This window comes from Triticum urartu, chromosome 5A (assembly GCF_056163025.1).
Source record: "Triticum urartu cultivar PI428250 chromosome 5A, HENAU_Tu73, whole genome shotgun sequence".
NCBI classification, from domain to species: domain Eukaryota; kingdom Viridiplantae; phylum Streptophyta; class Magnoliopsida; order Poales; family Poaceae; genus Triticum; species Triticum urartu.
Genome location: NC_141877.1, coordinates 503,560,798 through 503,582,612, shown reverse-complemented (window position 1 = coordinate 503,582,612; position 21,815 = coordinate 503,560,798).

Genomic DNA, 21,815 nt, shown 5'->3' with positions numbered 1-21,815 from the left:
GCTTTGAGATGTTTTCTATAAGTCCACTACAACATTGTTTTTTGTTGTTGGTTTTCCAACAACTCCGTTCAACCCTTCTCCTAAAGATGCCTTTTCAAGCTCTTTTGTAGCAGAAGTTGGCATTTTCTTCTCCGTTCTTTTATTTCAATTATCTATATTCTATTCTTTCGTTCCGGAGGCATTGAGGTGTTGCTCTTTTCACTCATCATCTCGGATTGTCAGGACCATGTTCTTTTCGTGCTTATCCTTTTAACCGGAGTATTGTGTCCTCGCCTCAAGTTCTTTCCATCTTATCAAGTTTCATATCACTTTTCAACCGGAGTGTTGTTCGAAGTTGTTCTTCCTTGTTCCTCTTTTCTAACGGAGTGTTTTCAACTTCGTTCATCTCCGTTGTATTCTTTTCTCGAAATGGCTTAACCTTTTTCAAGGTTCCTTGGTTTCACTCATTGGTCAAAGAAGCAACTTAGTTTTTACTGCTTATCTTCCTTTTTCCGTTATCTCTCCGGTGCCATTCTAGATCTCGGGACGAGATCCTCTCGTAGTGGTGGAGTGTTGTGACGCCCCGGGACCATTGCACCAGGTGTCGTCCAGTTATTCGCTGTTGTTGCCTTGTCATTTTCTTGCATGTTGCATCTTGTCATGTCATCATGTGCATTGCATCATCATGTTTTAAAATTTGCATTCGTCCGGATTCTCCGAGTTCTCTCCGCTGTCCGTTCCGAGCCCAACCACACTTGGACGCTCCCGCGGCATGTCCGAAATAGTATTTTATAAGTGGCCGGGAAATTTTCTCAGATTGGGTTGAAAGTTGGCTTGTGGTCTTATTATAGTGTAGATAGGCCGCCTGTCAAGTTTCATCGCATTCGGAGTTCGTTTGATAGCCCAACCGTTAAACTATAGCGGCAATAGTAGCCGGTCAAAACGTCGGACATTTTCGGTCTCCGGAAATAGTCGCCGGGCCTCTCTCTCTTCTCTTCTCTCAGCTCGAGCCCTTCTGCACAACCCACAAGTCCCAATAGATCTCTCGCATGCGTGTCCGAAATAGTCCCGGACCCAACCCGAGCAGTCGTCATCGTCGTGTCCGGATCATCCCCAAACATCTACAAAACATCTACGTTTTCTTATTTGGACTTCCTAGTCTATTTATCTTGACCGCTCGTTTTTAATTGGAGGGACGGATTAGCCCCTAAACTCTCCCTCTTTCCTTATATATATACTCCCTAGTTTAAACTAGACCAACGCTAGATCCTAGGCAGTTTGTCCATTCCATCCTACCCTAGCGCCGCCGCCCACTTCCTCCTCAATTTCAGCGCCACCCAGTCGCCACCTGCCTTCCTTGATCCACCCCGCCCCTGCCTCTCTGAGCCCATGCAGCCCCTGCCCCGAGGACCCCCGCAAGCAGCAGCAGCTCCCGCAGCTCAAGGAGGAGCCCTGCCGTCGGTGGCCACCACCAGGCTGCACCTCTCCTTCCCTTCTTCCTCCTGCTTATTCCCCCTCCCTTCTCACCGAATCTCTCTCCCCCTCTCACCAGGTAGCTTCCCGAGCTCGCCGCCGCCTGGAGCTTCCCGAGCTCGCCGTCGCCGGGAATGAGGCCCCTGGGGCCAGATCTATCCTCTTCGGTCCTCCCCGTCGCCCTAACCTGCCGGAGATGCCGCTGCCCCGCCGTTGACTTTGGGCGCCTCCGCCACTGCCTCCTGCTCGTGCGACTCAGGCACAAGGAGAACGACGATCGCGTCGTCAGCCGCGTGGGCCACCGCTCGTCCGCATGAGCCTCCTCCCCGCACGCGAGGCCCAGCGCTAGGCCTCCCGGCCCAGCCTCGCCCCTGCTGGCCTCCCTCATCGACCGTCAGGCCCAAGGCCCAGCCACCAGCTGCTAGTTTTTTTTTGTTTCCTGCAGGCCTCCCTCTTTGTCCGGCCGGGCCAGGCCCAAAGTGAGCAGCTCCCACCAGCCCAGATCCCCCAGATTTCAGCCCATTCTTGTTTCTTTCCCTATCCAGCGATTTTAGTATTTATCTTGAGACTGCTGTTTTACAGAAAAGTCCATAGACAACATGCATATAATAACTCACAAACCGTGCATCGGATTAAAACAAACTTAATATGGAAGTTGCTTAGAATTTTGTCTAGTTTCATAATATGTCTTTTTCATCCATGTTTAAATTCCTTAAAATGATGTTTGCATTATTTTGCTCCTATGCCATGTTAAAATGATTTATTTCATAACTAAATAACCGTAACTCAGAATTTAATAAACTTTATATGTAAATGGGGTAGAATTTTGCCTAGTTTATCATGGTCTACTTTTTTTGCATGTTTAACAACTCTGAAATTGTGTTTAGGGCCGAACCGCACCAAATCTAAAATATGCATATGGGGATTTACCGGAATTGTTGTTCGTTGCTTCCGGCCTCATTTAAACTTGACTAGATAGGTAGTTTTGCTTTGCTTCACCCTCTTGCCATGTTTAACAACATTTAATATTGTTGGGTACATAAACGAGATCGAACCTAAACAAGTTATGTGGTGTTTCGTCAATATGCAACGAAGTTGCATATTGAGCTCCACTTAATTTGTAGTATTGCTTGTGCACTTTGACATGCCATGCTTCATTAAACCGGACATGCATCATACTTGGTTGTGCATCATGCCATGTTATGCTTGGTTGTTTACTATGTTGTTTGCTTCTTTCCGGTGTTGTTTCTTAGGGCTAGTTCCGATAACGTCGCGTTTGTGAGGAACCGTTCGACTACGTCCGTTTGTCTTCTTCATGGACTCGTTTTTCTTCCTTGCGGGATCTCACGCAAGATGATCGTACCCTCGAAACCACTTCTACCTTTGCTTTCTAGATGCTCGCTCTTTTGCTATGCCTATGCTACGATACCTACCACTTGATTATCATGCCTCCCATATTGTTGAACCAAGCCTCTAACCCACCTTGTCCTAGCAAACCGTTGTTTGGCTATGTTCCCGCTTTGCTCAGCCCCTCTTATAGCATTGTTAGTTGCAGGTGAAGATTGAAGTTTGTTCCTTGTTGGAACATGGAGATGTTGTTCCTTGTTGGAACATGTTTACTTGTTGGGATATCACAATATCTCTTATCTAATTAATGCATCTATATACTTGGTAAAGGGTGGAAGGCTCGGCCTTATGCCTGGTGTTTTGTTCCACTCTTGTCGCCCTAGTTTCCGTCATATCGGTGTTATGTTCCCGGATTTTGCGTTCCTTACGCGGTTGGGCTATTATGGGAACCCCTGGACAGTTCTCCTTGATTGAAACTCCTCCAGCAATGCCCGACATTGGTTTTACCATTCGCCACCTAGCCTTTTCTTTCCCTTGGGTTCTGTAGACTCAAGGGTCATCATTATTTTAACCCCCCCCCCCCGGGCCAGTGCTCCTCTAAGTGTTGGTCCAAACTGTCAGCCGCCGGTGGACACCAAGGGCAACTCTGGGCTGGCCTACCGGAAGTTTGGACAATCTGAGTGTGCCCTGAGAACGAGATATGTGCAGCTCCTATCGGGATTTGTCGGCACATTCGGGCGGTGTTGCTGGATTTGTTTTAACTTGTCGAAGTTGTCTTGTAGAACCAGGATACCGAGTCTGATCAGAATGTCTCGGGAGAAGGTATATCCTTCATTGACCGTGAGAGCTCGTCATGGGCTAAGTTGGGACTCCCCTGCAGGGATTTGAACTATCGAAAGCCGTGCCCGCGGTTATGGGCAGATGGGAATTTGTTAATGTCCGGTTGTAGAAAACCTGAAGTTGACCTTAAGTAAAATGCATCAACCGCGTGTGTAACCGTGATGGTCTCTTTCCAGCGGAGTCCGGGAAGCGAACACGGTGTTGGAGTTATGTTTGACGTAGGTTGTTCTAGGATCACTTCTTGATCATATTTTCTCGATCGTGCTTTGCCTTCTCTTCTCGCTCTCATTTGTGTATGTTAGCCACCATATATGCTAGTCGCTTGCTGCAGCTCCACCTCATACTTTTACCTTACCCATAAGCTTAAATAGTCTTTATCGCGTGGGTGCGAGATTGCTGAGTCCCCGTGGCTCACAGATACTTCCAAAACCAGCTTGCAGGTGCCGATGAGTCCGTGCAGATGACGCAACCAAGCTCTAGGAGGAGCTCGATGAAGATCTTGTCCTTTGTGTTGTTTCGTTCTAGTTGATCAGCAGTGGAGCCCAGTTGGGGTCGATCGGGGACCTTTGTCGCATTTGGGGTTCTTCTTTTATTTTGGTTCCGTAGTCGGACCTTGATTGTTTTGGATGTTGTAATGCTTTATTCATGTAATTGTGTGAAGTGGCGATTGTAAGCCAACTATGTATCTCTTTCCCTTATGTATTACATGGATTGTGTGAATATTACCTCACTTGCGACATTGCTTTCAATGCGGTTATGCGTCTAAGTCGTGCTTCGACACGTGGGAGATATAGGCGCATCGAGGGCATAATAGGTAGGGGGTCTCGAACTGTGCGTCTAGGCCGAATGGTAACAGGAGGCAAGGGACACGAAGCTTTACTCAGGTTCGGGCCCTCTCGATGGAGGTAAAACCCTACGTCCTGCTTGATTAATATTGATGATATGGGTAGTACAAGAGTAGATCTACCATGAGATCAGGGAGGCTAAACCCTAAAAGCTAGCCTATGGTATGGTTGTTGATGTGTATGTTGCCTATGGACTAAAACCCTCCGGTTTATATAGACATCGGAGAGGGTTAGGGTTACATAGAGTCGGTTACAATGGTAGGAGATCTGAATATCCGTATCGCCAAGCTTGCCTTCCACGCCAAGGAAAGTCCCTTCCGGACACGGGACGAAGTCTTCAATCTTGTATCTTCATAGTCCAGGAGTCTGGCTGAAGGTATAGTTCGGCTATCCGAACACCCCCTAATCTAGGACTCCCTCAGTAGCCCCTGAACCAGGCTTCAATGACGACGAGTTCCGCGCGCAGATTGTCTTCGACATTGCAAGGCGGGTTCCTCCTCCAAGTACTTCATAGAAGATTTTAAACACAAAGATAGTGTCCGGCTCTGCAAAATAAGTTTTCCACATATTGCCATAGAGAGAATAATATTTACACAAATCTAATCTCCTGACGTATTCCGTAGTGTGACACACCACGGCCAAGCCTTTATCTGAGTCGTTTCATTATCCCACCTCAGCGCGTCATGCGAGGCGGTTTCCCTGGCACATCTTGTCAAAGCAGAGATCATGTCCCCTTATTCCGAGATTCTCATCAATACGGGCATGGGTAACCCAACCACGCCTTTGATTACGGCGCTTAGAGATAAGCGAGTTTTACCAAGCTGGTGGGGACATGTAGTTGCGTCCACCCATATAAGGGGATAAGGATCCACCTTTACACCCACACCTTCTTCCTCCTTTGCCTATCCATTCTTGCCCACTCGAGCTCCAGCGCCCAAGTCCGCACTCCCACCTCAACCTTCTCCAATCATGTCCGGAGCGGGAGGCAAGTGGATGGTCTCCTCCGTCATGGAGGGACACATCAAAAAGCTGAGGAAGGCCGGATACCTGTCTAGCGACATCGCGCACCGGCTTCCCGAAAAGGGGCAGCTCATCCCCACCCCTAGGCCCCATGAGAGTGGTATTCCTCCCCCATTTCCTCCACGGACTAGGCTTCCCTCTGCATCCATTTGTCCGAGGGCTCATGTTCTACTACGGCCTGGATTTCGACGATCTGGCCCAGAACTTTGTCCTCAACATCTCGGCGTTTATCGTCGTGAGCGAGGTTTTCCTCCGCATCCGCCCCCATTTCGGCCTATGGCTCAAGACTTTTAACGTCAAGCCGAAGGTGGTGCGCGGCAGCCAGGCGGAGTGCGGCGGTGCCATGGTGGGCAAGATGGCCAACGTCCTGTGGCTCGAGGGCTCCTTTGTGGAGACCGTGAAGGGGTGGCAATCGTGGTGGTTTTACATCACCGAGCCGCGCGATGCCGAATGGGTCGCACCACCTGAGTTTCAATCCGGCCCCCCTACGCGGCTCACCTCCTGGAAGGAGACAGGCCTGTCTTGGATTAAAAAAGGAGAGCTGACCAGACTCCAAACATGCATCCAAACCCTGGCGGACAAGAAGCTCAAGCTTGTCAACGTAGTCCAGGTTATGCTCATCCGCCTGATCCTCCCGTGTCAACAACGGGCCTTCAACCTGTGGGAGTTCGACCCGGCGCAACACCGAACTCTGAACAGGCTCTTCAACACGACATATGAAGATGCCTGTAGGATGCTTTTCAAGGGCGCCAAGGCTCCCGCATCCGCTACCGAGGATCGCGGATTCAGTGCGCAGCGTCGCGCTCTCGCGGTAAGCTATTTTTGTCCTTTTACAGGGTATCAGTTTTTCATTGTTTGACTCCATGCAGGATCTAAGCTCCCTTACCTTTGACAGGATTGGCAGGTGACGTCCGGACAGATCAACTGTCCGGCTCCTTTGCCCGAAGGCCCAGCGGACGCTCGCTTGGCGAAGCTGCTGGTTCCGGCACCCTTTGTGGTGCCGGAGAAGAAGGCCGTGAAAAGGGCCACTGGGACTCGAAAGAGTGCCCGGCGCCAGGAGGTGTCGGATTCATCACCCGACGGTTCCGAAGCGCATTCCTCTCATGAAGACGAGGAGGAATAAGAAGAAACCTCTCCCCCTCCAGCGGGAGGAGAGAAGAAAAGGAAGGCCGCCGTCTCTGGGAAGGCCGGAGGGTCCAAGAAGGGGAAAACCCTTCCTCCGGACTACTCCACCGACGCCGACGACGGCGGAGAGGAGTGGCAGCCCAAGGCCAAGCCCCTGGCGAAATCGTGAGTATCCGGATACCGAAGTAATTCATAGTATTCATTTATTGCACAGCTTTCCCTTATGTCGAATATGTTTATGCAGCCCACCCAAGGACCGGCTCGATGCGTCGTCGAGCGGCTCACTGGACTCGTCGGATGTGAACTCGCTTCCGACGGCTTCCACCCCCCGCCCTGCGGACGACACCGAAGTGTTGTCTCAACAGGTTCCAAGCAGGGAGGAGGTGGTCCTGGAGGCGCCGCAAGGCGACCTCCCGGACTCCAGGAGTAAAGGGGATGAAACCCCCCAGGGCTCTAAGTCCGGTTCAGGCCGGACACCGCTCCGGAACCTTCAAAGGTTCCAGAGTCCGGGGGGGACCTCCTTCCAAGAGGAGAAAGTCCACCGTGCCGGTGGCCCCCGTCCAACCGGAGGCGCCGGACAATATGTTGGAGGCAAGGCGCCTCCATCGACGAGGAGCACCGCACTATTATGAGTGTGGTGGTCCAGAAGGTTCAGTCCGCCAAGAGCGGACTGACTGAAGCTTGTACTAGCCTTTTGACAAGCTTTGAGGTAAGTAAATAATGTGTAAATAATATTATCGCATAGACAGTAGCCCCTGATGCTCTGTTGGGCGTTTGGGAAGAAAAGCCGAATAGAGGATCAAAGAATTCGCAGGAGTCTAACAAAAGGAGTCAATATGCGTATGCAGGCTTCTCTGCTGGCGTCCGCCACACTGACTGCGGAAGTGGACACGCTGAAGCAGAGCCTCGAGAAGTCCGGGCAAGAGCTCGGGCGCGCCAAGAAGCAGCTCGAGGAGAAGGAACGTAAGAAATACCTTGTTTGAATATATATATATATATATATATATAAGAAGGGGTGCAATTGCAAAAAAATGACAGGATTAACATGGCTATTGTAGGGGCCACGTCTGAGGTGGCGACCCTTAAGCAAGCGCTGCTCGAGGCCGAGAAGAGTGCAGCTGCGGAGCGTACCGAGCGGGAGAAGTATGAGGCCGAGGTTGGCAAGGTGCGGCAAGAGCTCCAGGTTCTCATGAAGAAACATGAGAGTTTGGAGCTTGACTCGAAGGTGCAAGCGTCCGAGCTCGCGGCGGCTATTGAAAATGCCAAGTCTGCCAAGACCGAATCCCAGAAGTCCCTCCAGGAGTTGGATGAGGTGAAGAAAATAGCGGCAGGTAAGGCATTCTTTATGCAAAGTAAACACATAAACGTGAGTTACTTGATACTTACCCGAATCCGGAGCTCTCCAGGAGCATTTGCATATCTTCCCCGGAGTGTATCGGATGCCGCCGCATTCTATCGAGCCATGGAGGGTAGCTCGACAGAGAAGGTGTTCTGGTCTCAGTATGCTGAGGCCGGACACCCCGTGCCCCTGAGCGACCAGCTGAAGCAACTGGTCGAGCTCCACAAGGCGGCCGAACAGGCCATGAAGGGCCTCCTAGTTCGGTTGTGGCCTGGAGAGGCTCTGCCTGGGAGCTATTTCGGGCTGGTGCGGCGGCTGGTGGAGGCCTGTCCAAGGCTCGAAGTCATGAAGCGCTCCGTCTGCATTGAAGGTGCCCGTAGGGCCTTTGCCCATGCGAAGGTGCACTGGGGCAGGCTGGATGCTGAGAAGCTTGTGAAGGACGGGCCACCGCCGGGGAAAGAGCATCGCAAGCCCGAAAATTACTATAAGGATGTTCTGAAGGGTGCCCGCCTTGTGGTGGATGAATGTTCTAGGGATGTAATTTTTGAGTAAAACTCGCTCGTTTTTGTCCTGTGCACTGAAAACTTGTTCATATGTGCTAAGCAATGCTGCTTGAATTTAAATTATTACCTTCTGTGCGGCTGTTTATTGATACTGAGAAATGGCGAGTCATCGGCTTCTGCCCCCGTGCCGCTAGTGCTGGGGTGTTCGGGGATAAACCTGGACGCTCTTTTTCCCATATTTGGGTCCTTCAAGGGAGGCGCTCAGCCCAACGAACAAGGCAATCAGACTATAATGTGTGAACACTCTCACTTAGCCATAGAATTCTATAATTTTAAATTTCGGCGAAGCCCCTAGTATCCGGAAGACCGAGTTCGGGGCGCTATCCACGCCTTGGCCGGACAGAGCCGACTCCTCGCCCTAAGCGGCATAAGTCTTTAGGGACTCGAAAAAACCTCTCGAACAGCGACTAGCTCTCGCTTCATCATGACAGTTAGTTTTATCTTTCTCCACTGAGGTGCTCGGCCCAGCTCAACTGGGGCACAATCGAAGTGGTTCTCCTAGTGCTACCTTAGCCGATATAGTGGAACGTAAGGCACCAAAACATAGTAGCCGGGCAAACCCAACTATTGACCCAAGACATGATTCGAAGCCGATGCATATAATGCTATAAGTTCGGGGTGCCGCACTTGTGAAAGTGTTCGCACTTCTCACACCATATTGAGGGTTGCTAAAAGCCCCTGGCTTATTTTGGCCGTACCAAATTGTACGGCTGTAACATGTCGTTAAGGAAGATTTATTTATAAAAAGGTAATGCAAAAATAGACAAAAGCTATGCATTGTTTATTAAAAATAGCTGTGATCAAAGCAGAATGATACAAGTAATGCGATAAACAAAATGTTGGACTATTTAACATGTCTGCTCCAGGGCAAGCTGCGGAATAGTATGCGAAAGAGGTATACTGCTCATGATAGAGACCACCTGGGAGTTCCATAATGCGGCATGGCTTGTCTGCTTCCCTATTTCTTGCATCGTTTGTGCGGCAATTGAACTGCCGAACAGGCCTTCCGAAGAGTAGAGTCCTGAAAGTAAGAGAAAATTAAAAAATTGGCAGCCCCTGGTGCGATTTAAGCCGTGTTTTGGGTGTGCCGTGATGGTGCCCCTCCCCCTATGCCCATGGTCTTTCTAGAGTGTAGTTATGTACGCGAAGTACTGGCGTCGCCTTTTTGCGAGGGTTGGGGTTGGGGCCGCATTGCTACGCCTGCTCGGAACGTGCCAGGCGTTCTTGTTGTGGGTTACTCCAGGCGTGCTTGACGGTGTCCGGACGTTTAATGGCCGGACTGGAGAACTGCCTGGAGAGGCTGCTTTGTACTTTCGCTGCAAGGGCCGCCGTGTGCTCCTCCGTTCGGATGGAGCGTTCGGTGTTTCCATTGACCGTAATTACTCCACGAGGGCCTGGCATCTTGAGCTTAAGGTATGCGTAGTGCGGTACCACATTGAACTTGGCGAATGCGGTTCGTCCGAGTAGTGCGTGGTAGCCACTGCAGAATGGGACTATGTCGAAGATCAACTCCTCGATTCGGAAATTACGCGGAGATCCGAAGACCACTTCAAGTGTGACTGAGCCTGTACACTTGGCCTCTACACGTGGTATTACGCCTTTAAAGGTCGTTTTGGTGGACTTAATCCTCGAGGGAACTATGCCCATTTTTTGCACCGTATCCTGGTAAAGTAGGTTCAGGCTGCTGCCGCCGTCCATAAGGACTCTAGTGAGATGAAATCCGTCAATAATTGGGTCTAGAACCAATGCAGAAAATCCGCCATGACGGATGCTAGTGGGATGGTCTCTTCGATCAAAGGTGATCGGGCAGGAGGACCATGGGTTGAACTTTGGGGCGACTAGCTCTACCGCGTATACGTCCATTAACGCGCGCTTCCGCTCCCTTTTGGGGATGTGGGTTGCGTATATCATGTTCACCGTCCGCGCTTGTGGGGGAAAACCCTTCTGTCCATTGTTGTTCGGCGGCCGGGGCTCCTCGTCGTCATCGCTATGCAGCCCCTTGTCTTCATTGTCAGCGTTTAACTTGCCTGCCTGCTTGAACACCCAACAATCCCTGTTGGTGTGATTGGCCGGCTTTTCGGGGGTGCCATGTATTTGGCACAAGCGGTCGAGTATTCGGTCCAAGCTGGACGGGCCCCAAGGATTCCTTTTGAATGGCTTTTTCTGCTGACCGGATTTAGAGCCTCTGAATCCGGCATTAACTGACGTATCCTCAGCATTATCGCCGTTCATGCGGCGCTTCTGCTTGTTGTGACGCGACCTGCCACTAATGTCCCTGGTGTCCGAATTACCAGGGTTCTTGGTCATGTTGTTGCTACGAGCAAGCCAGCTGTCTTCTCCAGCGCAAAAGCGGGTCATGAGTGTCGTGAGTGCTGCCATAGATTTCAGCTTTTCCTGTCCGAGGTGCCGGGCCAGCCACTCGTCACGGATATTGTGCTTGAAGGTTGCTAAGGCCTCAGCGTCCGGACAGTCGACTATTTGATTTTTATTTGTTAGGAACTGTGTCCAGAATTGCCTGGCCGATTCCTCTGGCTGCTGAATTACGTGACTTAGGTCATCGGCGTTTGGGGGTCGCACATAAGTGCCCTGGAAATTGTCGAGGAATGCGGCTTCCAGGTCCTCCCAACAACTGATCGATCCTGTTGGCAAGCTGTTAAGCCAATGCCGAGCTGGTCCTTTAAGCTTGAGTGGGAGGTATTTGATGGCGTGGAAATCGTCGCCGCGGGCCACGTGGATATGAAGTAGATAATCCTCAATCCATACCGCAGGATCTGTTGTGCCATCATATGATTCCAGTGGGTGTGCGGCGCCTCTGTACTGGGCGATATCATGACGTAGCTCCAATGAACTTTGTCTACTGTGTTCGGCCCTGCCAAATTTGTGGCCGGCGTGACAGTTACCTTCTCGAGCCGTGGGGTGCCCACGCGATCCGTAGATCGATCGTGTTTGCCTTGCCTTGTCCTCCAACATGTCTCGTAAGTCCGGCATGTATTCCCATCCTTGGTACGGGGTGCGGCTTGAGTGGAGGGCCGGGAGGCCTCTCTGCCGCGGCCACCAGGTGGCCATTCGGCCGTATCAAGTGCTTCCTCCTCTAATCGGGGTAGCAACCTGCGCTTTGGGTAGCTCTTGGAGGGGCTTTCGAGTTTATGCTCTTCGGCCGCAAGGACTTCAGTCCATCTGTCAACTAGCAAATCTTGATCAGCTCTGAGCTGTTGCTGTTTTTTCTTGAGGCTTCTTGCCGTGGCCATAAGCCTGCATTGAAAATGCTCTTGCTCAACGGGATCCTCTGGCACGACGAATTCGTCGTCGTCGAGGCTTGCCTCGTGTTCAGAGGGGGGCATATAATTATTGTCCTCGACCTCCCTGTCTGCGGCTCTCTCATGAGGGCTGGTTTCTCCATCCTCCTGTGCTAAATCTTGCTGGAGGGGGTTTTCTTCGGCAGTCTCCGGAGTATTATTATCTCCCGTGCTGGAATCACCGTTTTTGTGTTGGCGGGATTTTGTGCGGCGCCGCTGACGCCGGCGCTTAGGCTGTTTCTTGGAGGGGTCATCCTCCGCTGTTCCATCGCCATCTCCCTCTTTTGGGGTGTCCACCATGTATATGTCATATGACGAGGTGGCTTTCCAGGGTCTAGTAGGCGCTGGTTCTTCGTCATCTCCTTCATCGGCGTCCATACCGTCGATGTCTTCGGATCAAAGTCGAGCATGTCGGTTAAGTTGTCGACAGTGGCTACAAAGTGGGTGGTGGGTGGTCTTTGAATTTCTTCATTGTCCGTGCCCCAACCTTGCTGACCGCAGTCCGGCCAGGGCTCTCCTGATAAAGAGGGAGACTTCAGTGTCTTCAGGATATCACCGAAAGGCGAGTGCTGAAAGATGTCTGCGGCAGTGAACTCCATGATCGGCGCCCAATCGGATTCGATTGGCAGGGGCGTGGAGGGTTCGGAGTCCGGAGAGGAGTCCGGCTCCTTGGAGTCATGAGTCTCGCAGAGTACGATGCTGGTGTTTGGCTCAATCGCCATTGGGATCGCAGCCCCCGAGGTGGCGTCCAACCGCCCATCCTTGATCCGCGCAGTTGGCTCCGAATTAAGGGTCGTAGCTGATGCGGGTGTGGCCTCCAGGGCACTGTTCGGCGGCAGAGCTAGATCATGCTCGTCGGGACAGTGCGACGCGCTCGGCAGTCGCTCGACTCCGTCGAAGATCAAGTCCCCGCGGATGTCAGCCGTGTAGTTTAAGCTTCCGAATCTTACCTGACGGCTAGGGTCATAGCTTTCGATCTGCTCCAGATGGCCAAGTGAATTGGCCCGCAGTGCGAAGCAGCCAAAGACGAAGATCTTTCCGGGGAGGAAGGTCTCACCCTGGACTGCATCACTATCGATGATCGTAGGAGCCATCGAGCCTGACGGCGACGACACAGAGGAACTCTCAATGAAAGCACCAATGTCGGTGTCAAAACCGGCGGATCTCGGGTAGGGGGTCCCGAACTGTGCGTCTAGGCCGGATGGTAACAGGAGGCAAGGGACACGAAGCTTTACCCAGGTTCGGGCCCTCTCGATGGAGGTAAAACCCTATGTCCTGCTTGATTAATATTGATGATATGGGTAGTACAAGAGTAGATCTACCATGAGATCAGGGAGGCTAAACCCTAAAAGCTAGCCTATGGTATGGTTGTTGATGTGAATGTTGTCCTACGGACTAAAACCCTCCGGTTTATATAGACACCGGAGAGGGTTAGGGTTACATAGAGTCGGTTCCAATGGTAGGAGATCTGAATATCCGTATCGCCAAGCTTGCCTTCCACGCCAAGGAAAGTCCCTTCCGGACACGGGACGAAGTCTTCAATCTTGTATCTTCATAGTCCAGGAGTCCGGCTGAAGGTATAGTCCGGCTATCCGAACACCCCCTAATCCAGGACTGCATCACATGGTCTCCATCATCCTTTACTCATTGGGACAATGCTCTAATAATGATGATGATCACACTTCTTTTTACTTACTACTCAAGAATTACAATTCAATACATAGAACAAGATATGACTCTATATGAATGCCTCCGGCGGTGTACCAGGATGTGCAATGACTCATGAGTGACATGTATGAAAGAATTATGAACGGTGGCTTTTCCACAAATACGATGTCAACTACATGATCATGCAAAGCAATATGACAATGATTGAGCGTGTCATAGTAAATGGAACAGTGGAAAGTTTCATGGCAATATATCTCGGGATGGCTATGGAAATGCCATAATAGGTAGGTATGGTGGTTGTTTTGAGGAAGGTATATGGTGGGTTTATGGTACCGGCGAAAGTTGCGCGGTACTAGAGAGGCTAGCAATGGTGTAAGGGTGAGAGTGCGTATAATCCATTTACTCAACATTAGTCATAAATAACTCACATACTTATTGCAAAAATTTATTAGTTATCGAAACAAAGTATTACACGCATGCTCCTAGGGGGGTAGATTGGTAGGAAAAGACCTTTGCTCGTCCCCGACCGCCACTCATAAGGAAGACAATCAATAAATAAATCATGCTCCGACTTCATCACATAATGGTTCACCATACGTGCATGCTGTGGGAATCACAAACTTTAACACAAGTATCTCTCAAATTCACAATTACTCAACTAGCATGACTCTAATATCACCATCTTCGTAACTCAAAACAATTATCAAGCATCAAACTTCTCATGGTATTCAATGCACTCTATATGAAAGTTCTTATTATATCCCTCTTGGATGCCCATCATATTAGGACTAGTTTCATAACCAAAGCAAAATACCATGCTGTTCTAAAGACTGTCCAAATAATATAAGTGAAGCACAAGAGCAAATGATAAACTACTCCAAAAGATATAAGTGAAGACCAATGAGTAGTCGAATAATTATGAAACTATGTAAAGACTCTCTAACATTGAAAAATTTCAGATCTTGTTATTTTATTCAAACAGCAAGCAAAACTAAATATAATGACTCTCCAAGCAAAACACATATCTTGTGGTGAATAAAAATATAGCTCCAAGTAAAGTTACCGATGAACGAAGATGAAAGAGGGGATGCCTTCCGGAGCATCCCCAAGCATAGGCTCTTGGTTGTCCTTGAATATTTCCTTGGGGTGCCTTGGGCATCCCCAAGCTTAGGCTCCTTCCACTCCTTATTCCATAATCCATCGAATCTTTACCCAAAACATGAAAACTTGACAACACAAAACTTAACAGAAAACTTGTAAGCTCCGTTAGTATAAGAAAATAAATCACCACTTAGGACTGTTGTAAACTCATTCTAATTCATATTGGTGTAATATCTACTGCGTTCCAACTTATATATGGTTCATACCTTCCGATACTACACATAGATTCATCAAAATAAGCAAACAACACAAAGAAAACAGAGTATGTCAAAAATAGAACAGTCTGTAGTAATCTGTAACTAACGCAAACTTCTAGAACTCATAAAATTCTCAAATAAATTTGTGGACCTGAGGAATGTGTCCATTAATCATCTGCAAAAATAATTAACTAAATGAAAGCACAAGTGCTCCCTAGGTGGTTTTGATAATTGATGACAACATATCTCATGTTGGACTAACACTTCTATCTAGCATGTTCCAGATAAGTTCAACAATGGCATGGCATGGATGTGAAAGAGGAACCCTCAAAATGCTAAGGACAAAGGATTGGCTCAAGCTCAAAAGCTCAAGACTCTTCATTTTATATCTTAGTGATCCAAGATCACATTGAGTCCATAGGAAAAGCCAATACTATCAAGGAGGGATGAGGTGTTGCTTAATGAGCCTCTTGCTCCATGTGCTTAATGATATGCTCCAAAACCCTCAACTACTTTCCCACATCCACATATGTCCTAAACTCTAAGCCAAACTCGGTCCTACCGATTTTTCCTATCCAGCGCCACCGAGTTTCAATTGTCATTAGCCACTGCCAAACCCTAGCAATTCGGTCTTACCGATAAGGATCTCGGTCCCACCGAGATGGGGTTGCAAACTCTCTGTTTCCCTTTCGTAACTTTTCGGTCCCACCGAAAGAGCGAATCGGTCCCACCGAGATTGCAATGTAAACTCAGTGTTTCCCCTTGTAACTTTTCAGTCTCACCGAGTTTCACTCGGTCCCACCGAAAGAGCAAATCGGTCCCACCGAGTTTGCCTGACCAACTCTCTGGTTAGCTAATTACCAAACTCGGTAGCACCGAGTTTGTGTAATCGGTCTCACCGAGATTACGTTATGCCCCAACCCTAACCGAATCGGTCCTACCGAGTTGCATGTCAGTCCCACCGAAATTCCTAATGGTCACTAGGTTTACTACTTCGGTCAGACCGAGTTTATTTATTCGGTCCCACCAAGATTGGAAATCTGTGTAACGGTTGGATTTTGAGTGGAGGCTATATATACCCCTCCACCTCCTTCTCATTCGATGGGAGAGCCATCAGAACACACACACCATTCCTACTCATATGTTCTGAGAGAAAACCACCTACTCATGTGTTGAGACCAAGACATTCCATTCGGACCATATGAATCTTGATCTCTAGCCTTCCCAAGTTGCTTTCCACTCAAATCTTCTTTCCACCAAATCCAAACCCTATGAGAGAGTTGAGTGTTTGGGAGACTATCATTTGAAGCACAAGAGCAAGGAGTTCATTACCTACACACCATTTGTTACTTCTTGGAGAGTGGTGTCTCCTAGATTGGCTAGGTGTCACTTGGGAGCCTCCGACAAGATTGTGGAGTTAAACCAAGGAGTTTGTAAGGGCAAGGAGATCGCCTACTTCGTGAAGATCTACCGCTAGTGAGGCAAGTCCTTCGTGGGCGTTGGCCATGGTGGGATAGACAAGGTTGCTTCTTCGTGGACCCTTTGTGGGTGGTTGCTTCTTCGTGGACCCTTCGTGGGTGGAGCCCTCCGTGGACTCGCGCAACCATTGCCCTTGGGTGGAGCCCTGTGTGGACTCGCGCAACCGTTACCCTTCGTGGGTTGAAGTCTCCATCAACGTGGATGTAGGATAGCACCACCTATCCGAACCACGGGAAAAACATCCGTGTCTCCAATTGCGTGTGAAATCTCCAAACCCTTCCCTTTACATTCTTGCAAGTTGCATGCTTTACATTCCGCTGCTCATATACTCTTTGCTTGCTTGCTTGATATGTATTGTGTGCGCTGAAATTGTGCCTAAACTCCACTTAAACCAAAAAGGCTTAAAAATAGCAACTTTAGCACGAAGTGTCTAATCACCCCCCCTCTAGACACATCTACTTCTAGATCCTACAAGTGGTATCAGAGCTTTAGTCTCCATTGCCTTGGTTTAATCACCATTGGAGGAAGATGGATGTGTCTACCCTAGGGAGTCTTAGACATAGAGTGCCTATTTTTGATGGAAAGTATTTTCATGAGTGGAAAAATGAGATGCTTGTAATCTTCAATCAATATCATTTGAACAAGTACATTGCTAGCCCTTGTGCACCCCATATTGATCCCTTGCATCGTACCCTAGATGAAGATATTGACATGATTCGCAATCTTAGAACTATTGAGCTCATCATTAGAGGATTGCCCAAAAATCTGATTGCTAGTTTGCCTACTCAAGATTGTGCCTATACTATATGGAAATTTCTTGAGGATTGATTTCCCAATCATTCCTTGAAAACTTTGGATGAAATTCTCCATAAATCCATTGCCTTGAGTAAGATGAACTCTAGTGATCCTTGTTTTGGTAAATGTCTTCTTGAACTTGCCAATCTTAAGCATGCTAAAGGGGATGTTGGAATCATTAATGATATCATACTCAAAGCTATGAGAATTCATAAAAGTAACCACTTTGATCATTTATCTACTGAATTGCCCTCTCTAGGAAATGACGAGTCACAAAATCATGATGAACATGAATATTATGATGATGATGATAGTGACTTCGATCTCGACGATGCAATGAGACATTTTGGTCTTATGGCAAATCTTCGGGGATATGAATCAGGAGGAAAGGAATGGGTTCTTGATAGTGGATGTACTGATCATATGACCGGAGATGAAGAGATGTTTCGTGAGCTTGCTGAAAACAACGGTCCTCGAAAATATGTCACCTTTGGTGATAATTCAAAGGGTAAAGTGGTTCGCCTTGGTAAGGTGGCCATCTCACATGATAGCTCCATTCAAAATGTCATGCTCGTTGAATCTCTTGGCTACAACTTACTTTCAGTATCTAGACTTGCTGATTTCGGTTTGAATGTCCTATTTACTGAGGTAGATTGCCAAGTGTTTCGTCGGGACAATCATAAAATGGTCTTTACCGGTATGCGTAGAGGTGATCATTACATCGTCGATTTCTCTAAAAAGGTACAACCTAAAACTTGCTTTGTTGCTAAATCCTCAAAAGGTTGGTTGTGGCATAGATGACTAGGTCACGTTGGCATGAGAAACCTTGACAAGCTTATTAAAGGAAATCATATCCTTGGAGTTAACGATGTCATATTTGATAAGGATAGACTTTGCAGTGCTTGTCAAGCAGGTAAACAAGTTGGAGGAAGACATCAAGTGAAGAACACCATGACCACAAAGAGGCCACTTGAGCTGCTTCACATGGATCTTTTTGGTCCCAATGCCTACAAGAGTCTCGGTGGAAATTCCTTTGGTCTAGTTATAGTTGATGATTTTTCAAGATTTACGTGGGTATTTTTCCTCAATGATAAATCGCAGGTCCAGAAGATCTTCAGAAACTTCGCTAGGAAAGCCCAAAATCAGTTTGATGTGAAGATCAAGAAGGTTCGGAGTGACAACGGAACGGAGTTCAAGAACGCAAATGTGGACACCTTTCTTGACGAAGAAGGGATTTCACACGAGTTCTCGGCTACATACACACCTCAACAAAATGGAGTTGTTGAGAAGAAGAACCGGACGCTCATTGAAATGGCAAGGACAATGCTTGATGAATACAAGACACCAAAGCACTTCTGGGCAGAAGCAGTTGAGACAGCTTGTCACGCAACAAATCGCATATATCTTCACAAGCTACTCGGCAAGACGGCATACGAGCTCCTCACCGGTAACAAGCCTCAAGTTGGATACTTTCGAGTATTCGGCACAAAGTGCTACATTCTTGATAAGCATCGTCGTTCAAAGTTTGCTCCCAAATCTCATGAGGGTTTTCTCCTTGGTTATGGCTCAAACTCTCACACTTACCGTGTCTACAACAATTTCACCCGAAAGGTTGAAGAGACGGTAGATGTGAAGTTTGATGAAGGAGACAAAGACCCTTCAGAAGCAATTCAAGATTTGTCCATTGGCAAAATTCGTCCAACGGAGGTGAAGGAGAATACATCATCCGTCCAAGTGGAAGCTTCTACTTCACAATAAGGTGAACCAAGAATCGACACGGAAGCATCCACAAGTGGGACACACCAAGATGAAGAAAACGGGGAAGTACGTCAAGATGAACATCAACAACCTCCTTCTCCACCACGACAAGAGAACGACGACATCAACAATGAAGAAGGCCAAGAAGAAGAACAAGATGAAGAAGATGCTCAACAAAGACCCAAGCAAAAGCTCTCACGAGTTCGAGCAAGAATTGCCAAAGATCATCCCGTCGAGCAAATACTCAATGATATACAAACCGGGAGAATCACTCGCTCAAAAACTCGTTTAGCTAACTTTTGTGAAAACTATTCATTCATCACGAGCATTGAACCAATGAAGGTTGAAGAAGCATTGGAAGATCCGGATTGGATAAACGCTATGCATGAAGAGCTACATAATTTTGAGAGAAACCAAGTATGGACATTGGTTGAGAAGCCCGACAACAACCACAACATCATTGGTACCAAATGGGTGTTTCGCAACAAGCAAGATGAAGATGGACAAGTGGTTCGCAACAAAGCACGTCTCGTCGCCCAAGGATACACACAAGTAGAAGGTATGGACTATGGTGAGACATATGCTCCCGTTGCTAGACTTGAGTCCATTCGCATCTTACTTGCCTATGCTAATCACCATAATATCACCTTGTACCAAATGGACATTAAAATTGCTTTTCTAAATGGAGAAATAGAGGAGGGAGTTTATGTCAAACAGCCTCCCGTCTTTGTCAATCCTAAGAAACCAAATCATGTTTACAAACTTCACAAAGCCCTTTATGGTCTTAAACAAGCTCCTAGAGCATGGTATAAATGCTTGACCAAGTTCCTTACTACAAGTGGTTTTGAAATTGGTAAAATTGACTCTACTCTTTTCACTAAAAAGGTTAATGGAGAACTTTTTGTATGCCAAATTTATGTTGATGACATCATATTTGGTTCAACTAACCCTCTCTTTAGTGAAAAGTTTGGAAAGCTAATGTCAGAGAAGTTTGAGATGTCTATGATGAGTGAACTCAAATTCTTTCTTGGGTTGCAAATCAAGCCAACTAAGGAAGGTACATTTGTCTCTCAAACAAAGTACACCAAGGACTTATTCAAGAAGTTCAATATGCAAGAATGCAAAGGTATGTCTACACCCATGCCAACTAGTGGACATAATGATTTGACCAAAGATGGTGAACCCGTTGATCAAAAGGTTTATCGCTCTATGATTGGTTCATTGTTATACCTATGTGCTTCACGTCCCGATATTATGCTAAGTGTGTGCATGTGTGCTCGATATCAAGCTGCTCCTAAAGATTGTCATCTTAAGGCTGTGAAAAGGATAGTGAGATATTTAATCCATACACCAAATTTTGGCATTTGGTATCCTAAGAGGTCTTCTTTTGATCTTGTTGGCTATTCTGACTCAGATTATGCCGGAGACAAGGTTGATAGAAAGTCCACTTCGGGTACTTGTCAATTTCGTGGTAGATCTCTTGTGTCTTGGTCTTCCAAGAACCAAAACTCCGTATCGTTATCCACCGCCGAAGCGGAATACATTGCCGCTGGTTCATGTTGTGCTCAATTACTTTGGATGACCCAAACTCTTAAAGATTATGGGATTTATGTGAAACATGTTCCACTGCTTTGTGACAATGAAAGTGCTATCAAAATTGGTCATAATCCTGTACAACATTCTCGAACTAAGCATATTGAAGTTCGTCATCATTTCATTCGAGATCATGTTGCTAAGGGTGACATCAATCTTAAGCATGTTCGCACCGATAAACAATTGGCGGATATATTCACTAAACCGCTTGACGAGAAAGTGTTTTGCAGGTTGAGAGGAGAATTGAACATCATTGATGCTTTGAATTTGGAGTAGAAACTCCATTGGATACATGCAAGACATGAGCCTATGACTAATCCATGATATATCTCTTGTGATAACTATTTTCTGTCTTGGATATATTTGTACCTTGCATGTTGTCTAACCAATGTAGGCGCTTGGTTGAATCTAATTCCATGAGATCGCGACTCACTCACATCTTGAGCAATCTCTACATCACCAAGACTCTACACAATGGTGGTTGAAGACAAGGAAGCACAAAACCATTCAAACATATCCTTTGACAAATTCTATGATGAGCTTCATGAGTGTCATTTTTGGATACACAAGTTCTCTTCCTTGCAAGAACTAACCCATGTAGGTAGATGAACTCAAACTCCAAGTGGTGCTCCCAACTCTTGATGAGCTACATCAACCTTGAGCACCCACACAAGTTCAAATACATGAGCAAGAATCACACCACCACCCAAGGTATGTTATTCCATCTTAGAGAAGCTTTACTCCAAGACATGAGTCAAAGCAACTCAACAAGATGTGAATACATCAAGATGCTTAAACGAAAAATGGTAACCCCATTTTGAGCTTAAACGATGAGTATGACCTATGATCAAGTGTTCTCACTTGACTCCTAAGTCAATATACTCTAACATAGGTGACTGTGTCACCGCCCAACTCTAGATGAAGTTCTCTTGTGTTCTTTTCTGTGTTATTGCATTTGTCTCATGCATGTTTAGTCTCTGTCATTAAAAAAAAACTTCATCTAGATCTTTCAGTTTCTTCTCTTTTCTCTTTGTGTTTGTTCTGCATTTTCTGCATTTAATTCCTTGCAAATCCTTCAGGTAATTCATTGCAAATCTTTGTGAGATCTTACTTGTCTAGTGAGCTGAGGTGACAAGTGTGTTTCTATGTGTAAACTCGGTACCACCGACTTGCAAATTTCGGTCCAACCGAATATTTTCGGTACCACCGAAATATGCCACTCGGTGCCACCGACTTTGCAATCAGAAAACCAATTTGCCACTTATTCTACATTTCTTCGGATCCAGCTCTACTCAATGAATCTTGTCCTCTACAAGCATCACAATTTGATCCTCTGC